Source organism: Mandrillus leucophaeus, unplaced genomic scaffold (genome assembly GCF_000951045.1).
Source record: "Mandrillus leucophaeus isolate KB7577 unplaced genomic scaffold, Mleu.le_1.0 Scaffold1248, whole genome shotgun sequence".
NCBI lineage: Eukaryota > Metazoa > Chordata > Mammalia > Primates > Cercopithecidae > Mandrillus > Mandrillus leucophaeus.
This window is the reverse complement of record NW_012100854.1, coordinates 494,458-516,529: the sequence shown is the minus strand read 5'-3', so window position 1 is coordinate 516,529 and position 22,072 is coordinate 494,458. Positions and strand designations below refer to the sequence as shown.

The 22,072-nt window shown below is 39.2% G+C and overlaps 1 protein-coding gene across 1 annotated transcript in view; it reads left to right on the top strand.

The window, feature by feature from the left end:
• The window catches only part of LOC105533368 (cytosolic carboxypeptidase 6-like), a 673,407-nt gene that overhangs the window by 183,746 nt on the left and 467,589 nt on the right, over window positions 1-22,072 (top strand).

Sequence of the window (22,072 nt, the reverse complement as noted above, 5' to 3'; positions counted from 1 at the left end):
AAAAAATAAAGTTATATTTCTAAAAATTAAAAAAGCAAATGAGCCATTATTTGGTAGATATTATTACTATAAAAATCATTACTACTAGTCTTATCTACCTTTAAATCTACTACCTGCCTTCCTGAGTGTCCTGCCTACAAATGCAAGGTTCTAATCACCGTTTAATTCATCTACTTAATTTACACATTGTACCAGGAACTTGTAGGTACTGAGTGCCTCCCTCAAGAAGCTTATGCTATGTTCTCACTCATCGGTGGGAATTGAACAATTATATCACTTGGACACAGGGTGGAGAACATCACACACTGGGGCCTGTTGGGCTATGGGAGCCTGGGGGAGGGATAGCATTAGGAGAAACATGTAAATGATGAGTTGATGGGTGCAGCAAACCAGCATGGCACATGTATACCTATGTATCAAACCTGCACATGGTGCACATGCACCTTACAACTTAAAGTATAATAATTAAAAAATTAAAAATACAATGAGCCTATGGAGAAAAAAAAAAGAAGTCTATGCTCTAGTGTGGAGAGAAACAATTTCAAATGGTGACAAGTGCTGTGAAGAAAATAAAAGGGATTGAGAGAAGTGATTTCAGTCAGAGGTCTAACTTAAATTAAGTGGTCAGGAAAGAATCCTTTGTGTAGGTGGCATCTGGGATGAGATCTGAAAGAAGAGAAGGCATTGAGGAAGAATGTTCAAAAGAGAGAACAGTAAATGGAAAGGCAATAGAATAGGAATAAACTTGGCGTATTACAAGAACAGAAAGAATGCCAGTGGGCTACAGCAGAGCAAGCAAGAGCGAGAGAAGTATAAGATGAAGTAGGTAGAGGTCATGTCATAGTCCTGAGACTAACCTGTTTGTTTAGGTGCAATGGGAAGGCACTGGAAGGTTTTATGCAGGTATGTAAAAAGATCTGATATTACCTTAAAAAAATCCTTTCTTTAAACAATATGGAAAATCCTTGCTCCATCTTCCCATGCTTTTCTCTCTGCTTAGAAATTCCTTTAGCATCTCATCATTCTTTGGTGAGCTCTTAATCATCTATTCCTTGAGGCCCAACTCAAATGGGTCTGCTGACACCTGACCCTCCTGCCCAATACATGATTTCTCTGTGGACACTCTTCTATCACAGCACTTAGAATACTTCTTATGGTGGTCAGGATGCCTGTATTTCTTGCTAGACTGAATTTCTCTTGGTGAGGTAGGAGGGGTGGGACTGTGTCTTGTTCATCTCGGAATCTCCACTACTTAGAAAGATGTTGGTGCAGAGAAGATGCTGAATGTGTTGCCTGAATTTAGCATTATCCATATACAGCTGCTTTGAGTCGGAAAATAGAAAATTAACTAAATTTGGAAATTGGAGATAGTCAGGTGGGGCATACTACTCTCCTAGGCAGGGTTCCAGGTCTCTTCTCCAGGCTGCATCTCTGGGCTGCTGTGCATTCAAAGGCACCTTTGATCAACTGAGGCTTTGCTGCTCCCAGGTACATAGATCCTGGTATAGCTACATTCTGACTGATTTTCAAGTAAATAGAGATGTAATTTCTGATTAAAACTTAGCCAGAAAGAGCAGAGTTTTCACCACTTCCACGGCCTTTCTGAAAATATGCATTCACAATACTGAGAATTCATTTTCAGCCAAGTCGGAGGCCTTGGGTTGGACTGGGACTATTTTTATTTTAATTTTTTTTTCTGAGACGAGTCTTGCTCTGTCACGAGGCTGGAGTACAGTGGTACAATCTCGGCTCACTGCAAGCTCCACCTCCCAGGTTCAAGTGATTTCCCTGCCTCAGCCTTCTGAGTAGCTGGGACTACAGGCACGTGCCACCACACCTGGCTAATTTTTTGTATTTTAGTAAAGACGGGATTTCACCATGTTGAGCAGGATGGTCTCGATCTCCTGACCTCGTGATCCACCCGCCTTGGCCTCCCAAAGTGCTGGGATTATAGGCATGAGCCACTGCGCCCAGCCAAGTGGGACTCATTTTTAAGAAGTGTCATATTCTATGAGGTCTCAGCCCAAAAGAATAGGAACCACTGCCAGATTTATTCTCCAAGTCATTGCTACCTCTGGAACTGATACAAGCCATGCTCTCATGTAAATCTTCCATTAAGGCCTCTCTCCTATTTGCCCCTTGATCCCATCACCTTTGTCTTCACTCCATGGGATTTATTTTTTTCTCCTCTTCTTTCTCCCCTTATAGCAATCACTTGTCAGCTTGCAGAACACTTTTTCAGTCTTATGCTTCAAGACAGAAGATCAGCTTAAGGAGAAGGATGGTAACCACCCTACTGTCAGAACCGTCCTCTTTTAACACTCAACACCACTTTCCCCATGTTTTCCCCAAATGCCACACCTAGAACTAGGGTTCCTCCTAGAACTTTCTCAGAAAGGAATGGGCTGGTTTTGAATGCTTCTGTTAAGAAGCTGGCTGCTGATCAATAGTCCTGCTTGGAAAAGGAATCTTACCCTTTTCTTCTATTTTAGCGGACACTTCTCAGAAGTTCACTATGTGGAACTTTGATAATTTTCTAGATCAACTTTCTTTGGTGCCATTTTAGGCAAGACAGAGAATGCAGAAGCAATGCAGGAAAAATGATGCAATGTTCTACTTTGGAGAAAGTAGAGCATATGGATAATACAGTTGCTTGATGATATTCATTAGTCTGACCTTCAAATCCCACTCCATTTCCTGCAACTTGGTTCAGACTCCTCTTTAGACTTCTCACCAATTATTCCCCCATGAAACCTATGCTTCAGCTGCAGTGCTCAGTTACTTTGGATACATCGTGTACGCTCTCGTCTCTGCTCCTTCGCATAAACTATATCCTCTGTCTAAGAAGTCTTTCTTTCCATTTGAATAAAACTACATTTTATCCCACTGTCATAATTCAGTTTGAAGCCACTCTCTTCAGGAATCACCTTGATTCTTTCTGTCTTCACCCCACCTATGTCTCCTGTGAACATCCACATTATTTAGTATGTCCACAGAGGCAGGATAGTGTATTGTTTAAGTTAGCCTCTGGAATTGAAGCCCCCGTCTAGCTGCCATTGACTAGATGTGTGATCTTAAATGACATCTTTCAGTGGACACATCACATCTCTCCTACCACATTCTATTTCTTATTCAACCAAAAAAGCAATTGAATGTCTGAGTTACTCCTACATAGAGGTAAAATAGGCAGCTGCCTACATGGTGTGATTTGAAGTTATAATATGACCTGAAATTTTTTTCTTACTGGCCTTTGATTAAAGTTTTGAAGATGACTTATAAAACTAATAACATTATAATAAAATTCTTAGAATTATAACCTTATGGATTTGGAATCCTATAATGTCAATTCTAGTAAGATCCTTTTAGAATCAGTTTAATCTTGTTTTGCTATGTTTTTAATATAATCTTCTTGGTTTTTAGTTGGGTAAATTGCTTTTCAGAGAGGTAAATGAGTACAAAGACTGTATATGAAATTCAAATTTTTCTTTCTCAACATTATTGTTCTAAAACGTAATTCCAATTATTTAAAGGCAAATGTGGCTTATATTGGTGTTTTCATTGTCTCCAATTATTTTGGTTAGGTATAAGTGTGTAAGATACAATTTCTTTAATTGCTAAGAATAGAAATCTATTTTGTTTAACTTAGACAAAAGAAATACCTTTGAAGGATATTGAGGACTCACAGAATCAATGGGAAGTAGAGACCTAGACCTGAGGGTGTGAATGAAGCAAAGAGCTTTAGTATTAAGGAGAATAAGCCACGAAAGTGGCCCTTAAGTCTTAACAATCTGGTCAAAACATAAAGGAACACCAAGTTCTCTCTGCTGAAGATGCAGATTCCATGGAGAGCCTGTCTAATTTGCCTTGATAGTGCATATGCTTTGGCAAGGAACAGCAAGGCCTTTTACTTATGACCCTACCAAAGTATACCAAACAAAGAAGGAGTCATTTAAGCATAGGAAATAATTTGCTATTGAGAAGAGGAAATAGATGTGGAGCAGCTAAAATTTACTAATGTCCACTACAACCTAAATTCTTTGTTCATATAAAGAAAATTGGACAATACTGACAGCTACCAACTGTAGCCTACTGGTATTTATGTTAAGAGCTTTACCTGTATTTTATTATTAGATGCTTTGAATAAATATATGAGAAAAATTCTACCATTCCCATTTTACAAATCAGAAAATTGAAGGTGAAAGAAGATAAGTCACTTGCCCAACATTGCATAATTAAATGCCTGGCAAAGCCTGGATTCAAAACCAGACCTGTTAGCCTCTAATATCTCTGTTCTCACTACTGCTCTGAACCTCTATGCATGTAAAAGAGCAAATGCAGTTCCTGGTGGCTAGCAGATGCTCTGTCCTGGAGGAACAGGAGCAACAGGGAAACATCAGTGGCACTTGCTATTCCCTCCGCATGCAACAGTCTTCCTCTAGAAATCCAACAGGCCTACTTCTTCTCTTTATTCAAATGTTACCTCATCAGAAAGGCCTTTCTTCACAACCCTGTGTAACAAACCTACCATCCCTTCTTCTACTTTCTATTCCTTTCTGCTGTCTTTTTTCCTCTCATATCACTTGTCACCACCTGCCATATATGTTTGTATATTTGTTCTTGCCCATAAAAACAGAAACCTTGTTTTATAAACTAATTTATCTTTAGCATCAAGAACAGTACTTGACATATATTTGTTTGATGAATGAACAAAACTAATATAATCGGAGGCACAGTTCTTGAGCTCTGCTTCTAAACTCCAGTGTGGCTTCAGCCCAATCATTTATCTCTATAGGCTTCAGTTATAAAATAAAAAAGATTGAGCCAGATCAAGCCTAACCCCCTGACCCCTTTGCCATGTTTCTTGCCATCCAAATTCTATTTACCTGTTTGTTTGGTTTTGCATGTTGTGCTTCTCTGCTAGCTTTCTTACAAAGAAAGCATTTTGTAACTAGAAAAATGGTTGAAAGACACTACACTGGGTGATCCTTAGAGTTCTCTATCTCTATAAAAGTGTACAGAGGTGTTAGCATAAAGGCTTAATAGACTTCCCAAATAGATTGCGAAGAAAGTCTTTCAAATAACAATTATGCTTTTCTAATATGAAAAAAAAATATTCCTTGCCTCCTATACTTCTGATTCCCAAATTTCAGGAGGCTGGTAGCTGAGTTCATTTACTCATTTCAATTACCAAAAGCTCTTTACTGAGTCCATGTTATTATTTTAATTAACATAATAACCCTAAAAAGTAGGAGGTTGTGAAATACGTGAATTCAGAGCTTCTAAGATTAATAAATCTACTGAAGTATGAAAGCTTTTCACATAATTTTTAACTGTGTGAAGATCAGTGGTGTAGAAAGGAAGCTATGCCATACACAGGCAGATGATGGGCACTGAGAAATTGATTTAGAGGCATTCGTGCATGTGATGAAGGCCAAGATGTCACAGCTGACTCCTTTGAATCAGCATTTCGACCAGTTACTCAGTGAAGGAATAGCCTAACTGGGTATCAGTGGTGATACCTTGGGTGCCAATGGCCTTTGTGTATAAGGGGTCATTGAGAACATGATTAAAATCCTCTGTATCTCTTCCCTTCTTTGGGGGTAAATCTTTACTCCACAACATGGCTTACATGTTATGCTGTATCCTATGGCCTCCACCTTCCTTTACAACCTTATCTGTTGCTTCTCCCTATCTTATTAACACTCTCATTCATGCATTCATTAATTCAATGAATTCAAAGTGTGTACTTAGTGATTATTATGTACCAGACTTTGGATTAGCCACTAGCGATTCATAGTGTACAAATAGAAACATGGACCTACTCTAATGGAAAAAAGAAGAGCAATAGTAAGTCATAATGAAGTATGATGCATGCTGTGATAGGGTATTAAAGTGATCATGGAGCTGAGAGAGGGTGAGGGGTGGGCATAGCTAATCTAGGTGGAAGGAGGACTTCCTAGAGGAAGCGAGACCAAAGATACATAACTGTTGACGTATAAAGAATCTCTAGAGCAGCGGACCCCAGCCTTTTTGGCACCAGTAACCCGTTTCGTGGAAGACAATTTTTCCACCGACGGTGGTTGGGGATGTGGAAATGGTTTTGGGATGAATCTGTTTCACCTCAGATCATCAGGCATTAGTTAAATTCTCATAAGGAGTGTGCAGCCTAGATCCCTTCCATGCACAGTTCACAATAGGGTTGACACTCCTATGAGAATCTAATGCCACCACTGATCTGACAGGAGGTGGAGCTCAAGGAGTAATGCTTACTCACCCACAGCTCGCCTCCTGCTGTGTGGCCTGTCCATGGCCCCAGGGGTTGGGGACCCCTGCTCTAGAGAATTTAAATGTTGGTAGGCTCCAGTGGTTTGACAATTCAGGTCACTGGTTGACTTACTCCTAGATATATCTGGGGGTTAGTCCCATCCTACAGACAGTAAGAGGCTCTGCCAACAAGATGAAGGCTCCTTCTATCCTCAGGACTTTTTTCCAAGAATCACAAGTGGCTTGACCTTACTTGGCCTCCTACCTATATTGTGGGCTTTTGCTTTACCCTTACCTCTGACTTCTGTGTCAATCTCAGTTCCAAACCCTCTACTTGTTCTGACGTTGATAATCTGATGCTTGTTGCTGAATCCAGCCTGCTGGTCACACTACTACATAATTCTTCTGGCACCATTAGGTAGGAATTCCTTTCTCTGTATCAGACATTCCCAGGGCTGTGCCATATCGTTCTTCAGTCAGTGCTTTGCTTCTCCAGCCCAGATCTCATACCTGATTTTTCACATGGAGCAATGGACTGGGTTTGGCTTCCTCACCTGCTGTCTGGAGACTGACATTCAAGGGGATACCTCCTCAAGATCCTCATCTGCTTCCCCATGTATCTATGCCAACCTTTCATTCCTGGTAGGTTAGCTCTCACTCCTGATTTCCTTTCTCATAGAGAGAATAATTTCTGCATGACCTAGCTTGGAACATGGTATGTCATCTCTGCTAAGTAATCCTACTCCCCTCCTCATTGATTCTGATCACATCTTCATCTACTTCAGACTGTGATTGTACCTTCGCCCCCAGGAGAGCTGAAAGTCATTGGCTACTTATGCCTTCTGCCCCTCCTCATTCTTCTCCTTGGCAGTCTACTTCCTCAGCTGCTGACTCAGTCTTGGCTCCAACCTCATTATCTCATTCCCTGTCCCCTGCTGAGTTTGGAAACCTAGTTTTTGGACCAACTCAGTTTTCACATTACTTTTTGACTAAGTTCCCTGGATTTGACAACCTGGAAGTTAGCCCATTTCCTAGCTTTCTTGGACTCCAGATCACTTGAATCTACTCTCATGATCTATTCTTCAGTCTTTCTACTAGGGGCTCAGTTCAGTGAACAAGCATTCCTTGAACTGAGATTGGAAGTGGAGGGAGGACAAGGGTCCAGGGAGATGACAAATCACATAGGGCTCTATATTGTCCTATTTTCCTATAGTTCTTTGTCTGTTTTTAAGCACACTTAACCTTGTTTATATCTAGCCTATATGACCCCACTCAGTGTGTGCAGGTGGACAATCTGTAACCACTTTGTGCTGGGGGTCATTATGTTGAGATCTTAAAAACCAGCACCACTGCCCCACCCCTCTTAGTAACCAAGCTTAGCTCTATGTCTACAAGCTGAAAAATCTCACAGCAGGTCCTCACATGTTAGGGTTCAGTGACAATGAATACTCCTGCTTAAAATCTCTTATCTCATGAGGCTGTGTATTAGTCTGTTCTCACATTGCTATAAAGAACTGCCCCATATTGGGTAGTTTATAAAGGAAAGAGGTTTAATTGACTCACAGTTCCACATGGCTGGGGAGGCATCAGGAAACTTAAAATCATGGCAGAAGAGGATGCAAACATATCCTTCTTCACATAATGACAGAAAGAAGTGCCAAGCAAAGAAGGAAAAGTGCCTTATAAGACCATCACTCACTATCATGAGAACAGCAACATGGAGGTAACCACCCCCATGATTCAATTACCTACCACAGGCTCCCTTGCACAACATATGGGGATTATGGGAAGTACAATTAAAGATGAGATTGGGTGGGGACACAGCCAAACCATATTATTCCTCCCTTGGCTCCTCCCAAATCTCAAATTCTCACATTTCAAAACATAATCATGCCTTCCCAACAGCCCCCCAAAGTCTTAACTCATTCCAGCATTAACCCAAATGTCCAGGTACAAAGTCTCATCTGAAACAAGGTAAGTCCCTTCTGCTTATGAGCCTGCACAATCAAAAGCAAGTTAGTTACTTCCTAGATACACTGGGGGTAAGGCATTGGGTAAATACACCCCTTCCAAATGGGAGAAATTGGCCAAATCAAAAGGGCAACAGGCCCCATGCAAGGCTGAAATCCAGTAGGGCAGTCACTAAATGTTAAAGTTCCAAAATGATCTCCTTTGACTCCATGTCTCACAAACAGGTCACGCTGATACAAGAGGTGGGCTTCCATGGCCTTAGAGCTGCCAAAGCCCCTGTGGCTTTGCAGGGTACAATCCCCCTTCTGGCTGCTTTCACAGGCTGGCGTTGTCTGTGACTTTTCCAGGTGCATGGTGCAAGCTGTTGGTGGATGTACCATTCTGGGGTCTGGAAGATGGTGGCCTTCTCACAGCTCCACTAGGCAGTGCCCCAGTGGGAACTCTGTGTGGGGGCTCCAACCCCACATTTCCTTTTCACACTGCCCTAGCAGAGGTTCTCCATGAGGGCTCTGCCCCTGTAGCAAACTTTTGCCTGGACATCCAGGAATTTCCATACATCCTCTGAAATCTAGACAGAGGTCTCCAAACCTCAATTCTTGACTTCTGTGTACCCACAGGCCCAACACCACATGGAAGCTGCCCAGGTTTGGAGTTTGTGCCCTCTGAAGCAATGCCCCAAGTTGTACCTTGGCCCCATTTAGCCATGGCTGGAGCTGAAGCAGCTGGGAGCAGGACAGCATGTCCCAAGGCTGCACAGAGCAGGGGTCCCTGGGCCCTGCCCATGAAACCATTTTTTCCCTCCTATGCCTTTGGGCCTGTGATAAGAGGGGCTGCTGTGAAGGTCTCTGACATGCCTTGGAGACATTTTCCCCATTTCTTGGTGATTAACATTTGGCTCCTTGTTACTTATGCAAATTTCTGCAGCAGGCTTGAATTTCTCCCCAGAAAATGGGTTTTTCCTTTTTTGTTGCATCATTAGGCTGCAAATTTTCCAAACTTTTGTGCTTTGCTTCCTCTTGAACCCTTTGCCATTTAGAAATTTCTTCTGCCAGATATGCTAAATCACCTCTCTCAAGTTCAAAGTTCCACAGATCTCTAGGGCAGGGCAAAATGCCACCAGTCTCTTTGCATAACAAGAGTCACCTTTACTCCAGTTCCCAAAAAATTCCTCATCTCCATCTGAGACCACCTCAGGCTAGATTTCGTTGTCAATATCACTATTGGCATTTTGGCCAAAGTCATTCAACAAGTCTCTAGGAAGTTCCAAACATTCCCACATTTTCCTGTCTTCTTCTGAGCCCTCTACATTGTTCCAACCTCTGCCTGTTACCCAGTTCTACATTTTGGGGTATCTTTACAGCAGTGCCCCACTCTCTGTGATACTAATTTACCGTATTAGTTCTTTCTCAGGCTGCTATGAAGAAATACCCAAAACTGGGTAATTTATAAAGGAAACAGGTTTAATTGGCTCACAGTTCCGCATGACTGGGAAGGCCTCAGGAAACTTGCAGTCATAGCTGAAGGGAAAGCAAACATGTCCTTCACATGATGGCAAGAAGGAGGAGTGCTGAGCAAAGAGGGAAAAGCCCCTTATAAAACAATCAGATCTTGTGAGAACTCACTCACTATCATAAGAACAACGGCATGGGGGTAACTGCCCCCATGATTCAATTACCTCCTACCGGGTCTCTACCATGATGTGACAATTATGGGAACTACAATTCCAGATGAGATTTGGGTGGGGACACAGCCAAACTGTATCGGGCTGGAAAGAGAAAAAAGAGCAATCTAGAAACAAACCAGGATAGTACATTATGCAGGATCCTGTCACTGTAGAGGAAGAGGAAGGAAGCCATGTGGATGACTAATCCTTTATCATTTCTCTGAGAGAAGCACTATATGAAACTTGGGGAAAATCTTACTCATGGAATAGCTTCCTGGAGAAGCCCCTCCACCACAATACCCAACCACACCCAGCTCTGCAAGAAACCTTCTAGCCAATCATGGACCTAGAAATGGCAGGGCACACACAGTCAGCCCTCTTCCTCTCTGGCATTATCCCCTCACCAACACACATTCACTCCATTCAGTTAACAGATCTCTACTGTGAGTATTCCATGTGTCAGGTACCATCATATGCTAGATTATTCATTAGTGAGCAAAAACAGATACTGTCCCTACCCACATACAAATTACAACCTAGTTGGACATGTAAATAATAAACAAACAAGCACCATATATTCATAATTATAAATTGAGATAATGCTTTGAGAAAAGGATCTAGTTGCTCTGAGGGAGATTAGCAGAAGCTAAAACAAAAAAGATGGGTAGAAACCAGCTAGGCAAAGGAAGAAGTTAGTATGGAGAATAGAATGAATGGAAGGAAAAGTGTTCAAAGGTCTTGAGATAAAACTATGAAGTGGGTGCATCTGAGGAAGTAAAAAAGAGTTTGGATTTTATTCCAGCATAACTGGAAATTATGAATTTTAATCTAGGAAGTGACATGATCCAATTAAACTTTTTTGTTCTTTTTCTTTTTTTGTTTTGAGACAGGGTTTTATTGTTATCCAGGCTGGAGGGCTGTGGCACAATCATGGCTCACTGAAGCCTCAACCTCCTGGGCTCAGATGGTTATCCCACCTCAGCCCCACAAGTAGCTGGGACTATAGGTTTGTGCCACCGTACCTGGCTAACTTTTGTAATTTTTTTTCTTTTCTTTTCTTTTTTGGTAGAGATGGAATTTTGCCATGTTGCCCAGGCTCATCTCAAATTCCTGAGTTCAAGGGATCCACCTGCCTTGATCTCCAAAAGTGTTGGATTTACAAACATAAGCCACCACTCTGGCCCAATTAGGCTTTCAAAAGGCTATGCAGAGAAGGGAACTGAGAGGGGAAAAGTAGGAAAAAGGAAGCTGGGCAGACTAGAATACTTTTTTCAGCAAACTAGCCAAAACAAGGAAATGTAGACAAGTAGACAGATTGAAAATATCTTTTGGAGAAAGAGAAATTTAAAGTCTTTTAGAGAACTTAAGACCTTAGTGAGATGTGAAAATTTCAGTAAATGATATCAAGCTAAAAAAAATTTAATATCATTATTGACTTTGCTCGTACTTTTTGACATTTTCATATCCAATCCATCAACAAATCCTGTAGACTACCTTTGAAACAGATTCCAAATCTCACTTCTTATCCGCTCCACAGCTTCTTCCTTTACTTAACCCATTATTATACCTTGCCTGGACGGCCACGATAGCTACCCACTGGTCTTGCTTTCACTCCTCCCAACCCCCAGATAAAACTCTTACCAAAGACCACAAGGCCCTATAATCTAGTCCCCTCCCCCACTTTCTAACTCATTTTCTGCCAGTCTCCTCATCACTTATTCCTACTTATTCACACTGACATTCTTACTATTCCTAGAGACACAGAAACTTATTTCTGCCCTTGGACCTTTATCCTTGCTGTTCTCTCTGGCTCACTGTTTTTCCAATTATATGTATAGTTTATTTCCTTACTTTGAGTTCTACTAAATGGTCACCTCTCTGGCCATCCTAATTTAACAGTCCCTATGTTACCCTCTATCCCCTTGTCTTGCTTTTTCATTCATTATACTTACCATTACCTTATACTACATTATACATTGATTTGTTTGTTTATCTCTCTTTCCCATTAGAATTTAAGTTCCATGAAAGCATAGAATTGCTTTTTTTTCTCCTTCTGCTTCTACAACAGCTAGAAAAATGCCAACATGGGAAGCTCTTGGGCAATATATTTTTTTAATTTTTTATTGACAAATAAAACAGGCAGTATTTATTGAAGGGTGAAAGAAAGTTAAAGTTAACTCAGGTTTCTGGTTTATACAATTGGCTGGATGTAGATGTTGAAGCTATTCACTGAGATAGGAGCACTTTTAGAAGCCCAGATTTGGGGCATGTCAGGAGATTAATTTTAATCAGGTTAAATTTGAGGTAACTTTGAGACATCCAGGAGAAGCAATCAGATTGGCAGTTGGATAGAATGACCATGTAATTTATCATTCCAACTGAAAGTGAATAGGAGAACTAAAAAAAAAGTGTATATTTTTTGAAATATTGTTTTTTGAAACAAAATTGATTTTATTACATTAGACTTACAAAATAATTATTTTCAAAATCTATTTTTAAAAATACAATGTAATCTAAAAATAAAATTAATAGGCATCCATGTACATTAAAGCAAAAATGTTTAAAAACATATTTATTTTCTTAAAATCAAAGTAATTTATTTGGCATACATTCACATGCTTTACTCAGTTTCTTAGCTACACCTATATCTAACACTATGTCATTGATATTTTTATGAAGAATTTTTTTTTCTAATATGTTCTAATGATTTTTAGTTTTTGATGACATTGCCTTTGCCTTTAATCTTCTTAGAGTTACATATTATGATGAATAAGTTTGAAACTGTTGACACATTCAATTAATTATTCTTTATACAACATACTATACTTAAAAGGGCATTTTCTCTATAGGTACTGAGGTACCTTCCTGAAAAACTTAGAGCACATTTTCTAAATAAGGGACATACCTAGGTGTAAGCTTTTTAGTATTGAAATATATAAATATTTCAGTCCAAATATTTATACAGTTACTTCCTTATTTACTCCCTTCAGGAAATTTTTCTTTGATTTTTTTAATAAAATAAAATTTGTCAAATGAGATGCTTCTTCTTCATTCTTTTAAATGTTCACCAAATGTAGATATTATAAAACTGAAGGCCTTCTCAATTTTATTCCACTCTAGTACAACACATAAATGTACAACTAAAAATAGGAGCTTCATCAAAAGACTCTCCTAATAAGCTGTTATCCCAAAGTAAAATCATAGAATTTCAAAATTTAATCTTGTATTTCAATTTTGCTTTCACCATTTAGTTTGTGCAATTTCTTTCTTGCTTTTGTAAAGACAACTGTCATATCTTCTTGTTTGCAGGCTTTATTTTAAATAATTGCAAATTGATAAAAGCTTTAAAAGCTGAAGCACTTTCGTGCTTCATTTATTGAATATTTGATTAAAGATTGCCAATTGATTTTGAACAAAAGACACCCAAGATGTAAAAGTCTCATTAACAATAACAAACAAAAAGTACAAAATCAATGTAGATTAACAAAATTTTGAGCCTTTATTAAAGACTCAAAATTTCTGAAATCACATTGATGTCAGATAATAAAGACAGAAAGTGTGGTCTGCCTTTCTGAAACTTTATAAAAACATTTTTTTCATGTATAGTTTAATGTTAGCTTCATACAAAAATTGTATAGTTCTGTTTGGATACATTTTGACAACTATGGCTTCTATTTTGAAGATAGAAAATAGAAGCTTGTTTGGATGCAATTATGAATTATGTAGACACCTCAAACCAATTCAAAATAAATTTTACTCCATAGGTTTGTTGATTTAACAAGTACATTGCTTTCACCAAACCAAAATAGGTTTGCTGATTTAACGAGTATGTTGTTTTCACCAATTTCAAAAAATACCAATTGTATTCATATTGCCCTAAAATAATTTTTTCTTTAATGTTTAACTTTTGAAAATGAATAAGCTGTATCAGTACTACCAAGACAGCATTTTAGCTTCAATAGAACGAATTTCCAAAAGCTTTACTTTGGTTACATGAATTGGATGAAAATAATTGAATTATATTGGAATTCAGTTAAATTATTTTCTGTTTGATATATCTGTTGACTTTGATACAAAACTGCTGGTTTTAGTTCTTCTGCTAATTGAGAAAAGACATTGACAGCTACCACTTCATACCCAAGGGAACTTGGAATTGGAAATGATCAAAATTATTTTAAAATAGTCATGTACTCTAAATAATAAGCCAGACATCAGAAGTTATATGTAGTATAGCTCTGATGTCTGGCTTTTCATTTAGAGCAAATGACTGTTGTAGAATAATTTCAATCATGTTTCTTCTATGCTTCTGCTTTTACATGTGTAAATTGTAGTATTTTGGCATAAGTTTTTCAAAAATAAGTATTAACTATTTAAGTAGATGTTGATGTTTCTTCAGCAGATTTGTGTCTTCTGATGTGTATGTGGGCATGTTATCAGTACATCCCTATCAGGATCATAAACACTAACAAACGTTTTGTACAAGTTATGTACTTATCATTGCATGTCATGAGAAATGGAAATTTTGTAGTTAGCTTTCCTAAAACATACACTTTTATAGTTTTGAGCTCATTGCTGGTAAAAGGGTAACAGATAAAAAAATTTTTCAAGAATTTTAACTAAACAAGAAAATAAATGCATAATTTTAGATTACACCCTGGGATAAATGTGTCAAGAGCATTCAGACTATTCGCTATAAGCAGGACTACTTAGTTTCTGTTTCCCAGGCATATTTCAAAATCTCCTGACCAATTATTTTCCACATTTCCTATTGATCCCACTAACTAGTAACTTGGAGACTCCACGTATCTTGAAGGTTACAGCATGAGCCACAGCACAGTTGACTGGTACAACAAGCTGCCAGCAGGGACGAAATCTTTGAATACTCCTCACACCACCATTTGGGGACTGAAGGTGCTAACTGCCCTCCTGTATCCAGATACATTTAGTTTGATCAGAGAGCACATTCCTTGAAAGGTGGATATCGGTTACTTTGGGTCTGCAAAAAGTCAAGAAGAGAAAACAGGTTATCACTGTTTTTAGTTAATAAGCATGTTTTTAAATTAAGACCCCATCCGTTTTCACTTTTTCCTTAACCCCCTATCTTGACTTGCTCTGTCCATTTCATGCCCTAAGCACGCTTAGTGCGAACTTGGAATTCATCGTTCCCAACCAAGAAGGAACATGATGCCAACTATCCATCACATACAGCATGATGAGTATCGCATTTACCGTTTACTGAGCACCCCATATGTGTCAGGTACTAATCTCCAAACTTCACAACAAATCCATAAGCTAAACATTATTTCCATTTTATAGATTGGGAAACTCAGTCCCAAGGTTACATGACTGATTAGTAATAATGGAAATGGATTAGAGCCTAAGCCCACATTAGTTCTGCTATACAATGACTGGGTTTCTAAAAGACATCCAAAGCTAGAATTGAACACAGCCCTAGCTGTTCATTCAACACAGCCCTATCTGTTCATTCAAAACCCAGCACTGACCGACTTATTTACTCATTCATTTGAAATATTTATCAAGTGCCTCTGTATGCTAGGTTCTATGCAAGGCGACAAGGAGATTCCAGTCTAGTGACTTCACAACCTGAACGATTATTGTTATTCCACCCATGATGTAACAACAAAGTAATTTGGATACAAAACTTCAGCGCAAACCTGACCCATTTCAGCTATGGTCTACCACCCAATCCCAAAGCACCCAGAATTCTAATACTGCCTCATATACCATCCCATACCCCAGCAAATGACAGTTTTGAAAACACAGTGCTTTTCACCTAAGAGTTTCACAACAACCCTAAGAAGGATACAGGATGCTTTTTAGTAACCACATTTTATACAGAAGCACGGGAGAAGAATATACCAAGAGCTTGGACTAGAATCCAACTCCTAGATCCTTGTTCAGTCTCCTCTTCTTGCTGCCTGTCAGGAATCTGGATGGGAGAAGATAGAGTATGTGATTTATAGCCTCTCATTGCATGGGGTGCCTGTCCCTGGAGTTTCTGTCTGCATTGGCATTCTGCCAGCAGCCACCATAGGTAGGAATATCGTTGCTGTCCATGACCAGGGGGAATAATCAGTCTCAGCTATTCCTCAGCTCTAAACAAGCCTAAGTAATTGGGTTTAATTTTAATTTTTTTTAATGGCTTGGAATTAATAGAAGCAGCTGCTGCCACAGTGTGTGGGTGTCCTTCTCCAGAAGGCACAGACCAAAAAAAAAAAAAAAAAAAAAAATCCCTACATATAATATAAACTCTGAAAAATAAATAATACAGTGTGTAGGACAAAAAGGTTAATTCAAGAATCGAGCAGTGTCTTTTTGTTATCAAAAATTCAGCTGGCAATATGTAGCACTGTCTCTCTCCTCCCACCCTGAGTGCCCATCAGCCCCTGATAAGATGATAATCTGATTAGACACTGGGTGTAAAAATGTGTTGCCTGTATCTGAGCACTCTCTCACTCTTTCTCCCCCTCCTTGTGACTCACCAAGAGATTAGCTGTGACAGAGTGCAGAGAGAGATAAGAATAGATGTGCTGGTGACAGGAGTCCTATTATAATTATTTGGAGGAAGATAGGATTGGAATTAGAATGGGTCCTGTTTGCCTAGGGAGGGTGCATTTAGAATATGGGTATCCATCCAAGGTCCCTGGCTGTGCCAGACATCAAAGAGGAAAAGGAGGGGGGCAAATGGCTCAAGCTAGGTGATAGCCTTGGTTGTTCCAGCCAAATGTAGACTAAAGGCCATGTGTTGGCATAGATGACAAATGAGGGATTCAGCTGCCCTCACGAAGGGAAAAGGAATGATATCTTACCTCAATTTCAAATACGCCTGAGAAACTACATGCCAGTTTGCTTCCATCCCCTGCGTAGATGAAGTAAGGGAACCAAGAGACTATAACTGCCGTTGCTGGATAAATCTGAGGTAGCACAGCCTTGGAATGGTGGGAAGAACATGTGCTTAGCAGTCAGACAGTAGTGTACATCAAACAGATAGCACAGCTATGGAGATTCAGAAGGTGCTTAAAATTTGCTACTTCCTTTGGGGATATCTGAGTGACTTTGTGATCCCTTTGTTTTGCACACCTTTTTAAAGACTTACAACCTGGAAAGAATGATATTTTGTTATGTCCCTTTCTGCTAATTTGAAGAAAAATGCTTGTGTCTACTGGGGTATTAGGACTCCTGTCTTTCAAGGCTCCTGAAGATGACTAGAGAATGCTGTTGTTTTAGAAAAACTTATATACTGCATTAGGTCTGGGACTTCTCTTCTTCCTATGTTCTGGTAACCTCCAAAATGATGCTTTGGGAATTTAGCTGAGGGGTCTGAACAGAAAGTAGAGAGGATGATAGATGGGAAGGGAATCATTGATTCACTCTTAAGTCAACTCAGTCATTTAACAAAATATGTTGAGCTCCTCTTCAGGGCCAAGTACTGTGCTAGTGCTGAGGATTTTGAAGTGAATCAGAAACACAGCAGTGTCTGCAATTAGTATTTAGAGCAGTTAATTCATCCTGAAGTTGTTGACAAAGACTTCAAAGAGGAACTATCATTTGAACTAAGCCTCACTTCTCTATACAGAGATGCACTATGTAGAAAAGAATGGGAATAACAATTATAGGCAGAAAGAACAGCATTTAAAAAGGCAAGGAGGTTTTTGAGAATATGATATATTCAGGGCATGACTTAAAGTTTCACTGGAGAGAGTACAATATATATGTTAGTGGAGCTGACATTATTTATTCACAAACATATTTGTCTAATTCATAAGCATTCTTGGCACTTCATCTATAAGCCGTTGTATAGGTCCTGGAGAACTAGAGATGAACAATATGTAGTACCTGCCATCCAGGAGAGCTCATTCTCATAGTGGAGACAGGAATATGTTTGAATTGATGTAGTGAGATAGGAGCTATAATAGAGAGATAGAATAGACAGAGAAATAGAATGAGATAGAAGCTATAATACTGTTTGTGAATGTGTTGAGTGTGTACATGCATGAGAGAGTGTGTGTGTGTATGTATGTATGTGTGCATGTGTGCTTACTCAGAACATTCAGTCATGTATGACTGAATCTGAGGATGTGAGTTACAGACCTCCCTCATTCATGTGGATGTCCTCAAGACATTGAACTCAGGACAAGGCCTTATTCCAAGAGCTGGATCAGCCTTTAGTCCCCAAGTCTTGAAAGCACACACCACAGGACCTGAAATCTTCCTGGGTGTCTGGCAGGATTGGGTGCTGGGCCATTTTCTTTCTGGGATCTTCTGGGGAGTCATGAACAACCTGCTTAAGCATAAAGGTTCTTCACTCTACCTTTATTTTCATACCATTGATATAATATGAATAACTTCAGAGGCCTGTTGAGAGGAATAAAGAAGTGAATACATTATAAAGTACTTAGAATGGCCTAGCATATGGTCAATGCTATTAGGAAATAGTACTATAATAATAATTATTATTATCTTATTGTTTCCATGGATATCATAGACTATCTGTGTTAAATGGAATCATAAGTCTGCCTTGTCTAACCTCACATCAAGTACAGGAACTTTATCCCCTAAATCTTCTAATACTTGTACTTCTCTGTAAGGCAGCCCTCTCTACTTTCTCTTCAGCTGAATGTTAAAGAGTCTCTATACTGAACTAGAATCTGCCTTCTTGTGATGCCTACCAATGTTATTCTGGGATAAGAAGTTTTTTTCCCTTTTTTTCATTGCTTTTTAAATAAATAAGTATTACTTGAGACCGCTCTATGCCATCACTAGAGTTAAAGAAGTAACACAGTTTATATTTTCAAGAAGCTTACTCTTTGAAGAAATATCCAAATATCCATTTACTTTTATTGTTCATTGTTAAGAGACAAACTAGATGATAAAAATCTTTTTATATCATTTTTTAAAGTAGAGAAAAATAATGAAGACTCAATAGTCAGGGAAGACTTTAGAGAAGAGCTGTGTTAAAGGGTAGTCACTTATACATTGATTTGTTCATTTAAAAAATATTTAAACCTTTGTTGACAATTGACTATATGCCTCATCTATCAGTAGGAGTTCACCACGTATGAAGATGGTGGGGAAGGCAGTTCAGGTAGAGGAAAGATCAAGTACAAAACATAGAGATATTGAAGGTATGGCACAAAATTGTGTTAGGGAGTTATGAGTAGTTGAATATAAACAAAGCAAAGGTTTCAAGGAAGGTGAAATGGGTGATGATGCTGGAATCACAAGGCCATCACAGGCCTTGTGGGCCAAACTGAAATGTGAGGATAGAAAGTTGCTTAAAAGTTTTTTAGCAAGAGAGTACTATAAAATCAGGTTTTTCTGGAAGTAGAAGGTAAGGCTGTAAGTTGGATGGCAAGGGGAAAAGGAGAATGGAAAGATACTGTAGGGATTATGAATACAGGATTTTGAGCCACACGTGGCCTAAGCTTAATACAGGATCTGCTGCTCACTGATCTTGTGACCTCAGAGAATCTTTTTTTTCCCTCTCGTGGCTTCAATTTTTTTTATCTGTGTAAAGGTGATAACAGCCCCAGCTCATAAGGTTATTGTGAGGATTAAATGATAATGCATATAAAACACTTAATACAATGGCTGAGACATAACAAACAAAATAAGAGAAAAATCAGAAGTATGTCCCAAATGAAGGAGACATTTTTTCCTCCCTAGTTTCAGCCCCCTTTGCTTTATTCTTTGCATTACTTGAAAGTCTTGAATTTTGCCTGCTGAGCCCTCCTCAAATAGATTTCTGTTTGTATCCTTAGGAAAGTCTAGACAATCTAAGCACTGAACAGCATCTCAGTTTCCCTGAATGATTGCCCCAGAGCCCATTAACTCTACTTTGTCTGCTAATCAGGTTAGGCATCCGGGCTCACCCAGGAGAGGAGCTGGAACAGCTGCAGGCAGTAGATGGATTCTCCTGATAGCACATAATCAAATTCAGTGGAGACAGCAGGCATTCAGAGTCAAGTTGCAGAACTTGGCTGGAAGAGGGGAAAACTGGTGACAGAATTTAAAGCATATACCCTGGTTGGATATACTGGTAAATAAAGAGCTGAAAACAGCATCATAACCTGAGACCTTATGACTATAGGAACCGCTTGTGAATGAAGACATACTCATCCAGGGCTCTAAGAGACTCAAACTCAGACCTTCAAGTCAGGGCCTGAAGTGACTATCACAGACCATTGGCTGGAAACATTAAGGCCACTTTCACAGACATTATCCCCAAATACAAATCAGGAGCCCTGAGACTCGCATATGCCGCCAGCCTGCCTCACTTTCCTGCATCTTCAATAACATCACAAATGTAGAGCATCATGTATTCTGTCCATACCCACATCCTTGCACTGGTCTGTTCTCTCTCTAATCTTGACTCTTCACTGCTTCCTTCCCTCTCCCTCTTCAGACCTCTTCATTTTCCACTTTTTCCTCTGGAACACAGCTCCATGGTTAATAATCCCACTTCGATCCTCAGTCTTTAAGTTCACTTCTTCCTTTACCCCTTGTCTTAACCAAACTAGACTTGGTTAAAAGTCTATGATGCTTAAATATTTGCTGAGTAAAACAATGAACTGAGGCCTGACTCTCTTGGAGGACATTACTTCGCCCATTGCCCTCTCAAGAAATCCTCGTTCTTCTACACTGCACGTACAGAAGGATCAGGAGGGGTCACTTTGCTCCTCACTCCTCATGCACCTTCCAAGCCATCATTTCTGTACCTCATCACTGATAACTCCAGAATTTAGGGTAGCAATCTAGTTAGAAGAAGGAGTGCCTATAAGATTTGTCTTAAAGATATATTTCCATTATAAGAAGACTGTTATTTATATATTTATTGGCAGTGGCTTTGGGAGTAGGAGGTAAATGGACTCTATTGGTGGGCCAAAGTGCACCTCTTAACAACCTTTGATACTACTGCTGACTTTTATGTGAAAGTTCTGTTTCTTTGTTGCTTAGACTGCATATCTATCATCCTGTCCTCCTCCTCAGCACTTTCAGTTTCTTACACATCTTAGACCCCATGGCCCATCATTTTAGTCACTTTTTCTAATATAATCAAATACCAGAATATTTAATTAAATTTAATATAATCAAATGTATGTACAGGCATCAATGCCATGTAAGCACTGCTGTTCCATAGGAATCCCACAGCTACACCTCCCACCCTCGCCACTTAGCTTCAGAAAGACACTAAGGTAGAAACAAGATTCTGCAGCAAACACTAGTATGTTATAATGCTCTCTGTTCTGTTAACAATTTTCTCCAGGTTGTTCTTCCTGGAGCCGGCACCCTTCTTGTTCTTCTCAATTTCCCCTCCTATACCTTCCTCCTCACATTTTTCTTCATATGCCCCTGTAGTCTATGGCTTCTCAATTGAATGCCAAGCCAATACAGGTGAGCCTTACATCCTTCATCCACTGTATCTACACTCCCCAGGAGCATCCCTTCCTTTAAGGATCTTCCAAATCAACCTTGGTGGCTAAGACTTATTAAGCAATTGATAAAAAAAAAAAAAACAAGAGTTACACAAAATGTGGAACTGAACTGGCCTGGAATTTTCGATGTAGTATCATGGAAAGGGCACAGTTTGAGGTGAGTTTTGCAGGATAAGCAGTATTTGAAGTAATAGAAAGAGATATTCACTGCAGGGAAACATTATGAAGAGGTTGGATATCATAAATCATGAGAGGGTAGAGTAACTCTTTAAAGTGGATAAACGCAAAGACATTATGGAAACTATGACTGCAACATTTTTGTTTCCTGTTTGCATCTCAGTGTTTAGCTTAGCAAAATTGCCCACACAGCATATTTTAAAGCAGTATTTCCCAAAGTGCTTCTGTGGAAAATTAGTCTCATGGAATGCTCTGTAGAAAATAACAGTAATAATTTAGAGAAATGTTGAATATTTTTCCCTTCCTTGAATATATACAATGCATATGAGTTTATTTTAAAAGTTCTTAATTAGTCTTATAATTTAAAAAACCTGACTTCCCCGGGAAAAGTAGGCCTCTCCCATTCATATCTCTACAGCTTCACAGTCTTTATTTACCTTCAAGTCACTTTTAGAATCTGTAATTATATTGTCTACTTATTTTTAATATTTTATTGACCACTTCCCCACTATTCTCCATGAGGACAGAGATCTTGCTTGTC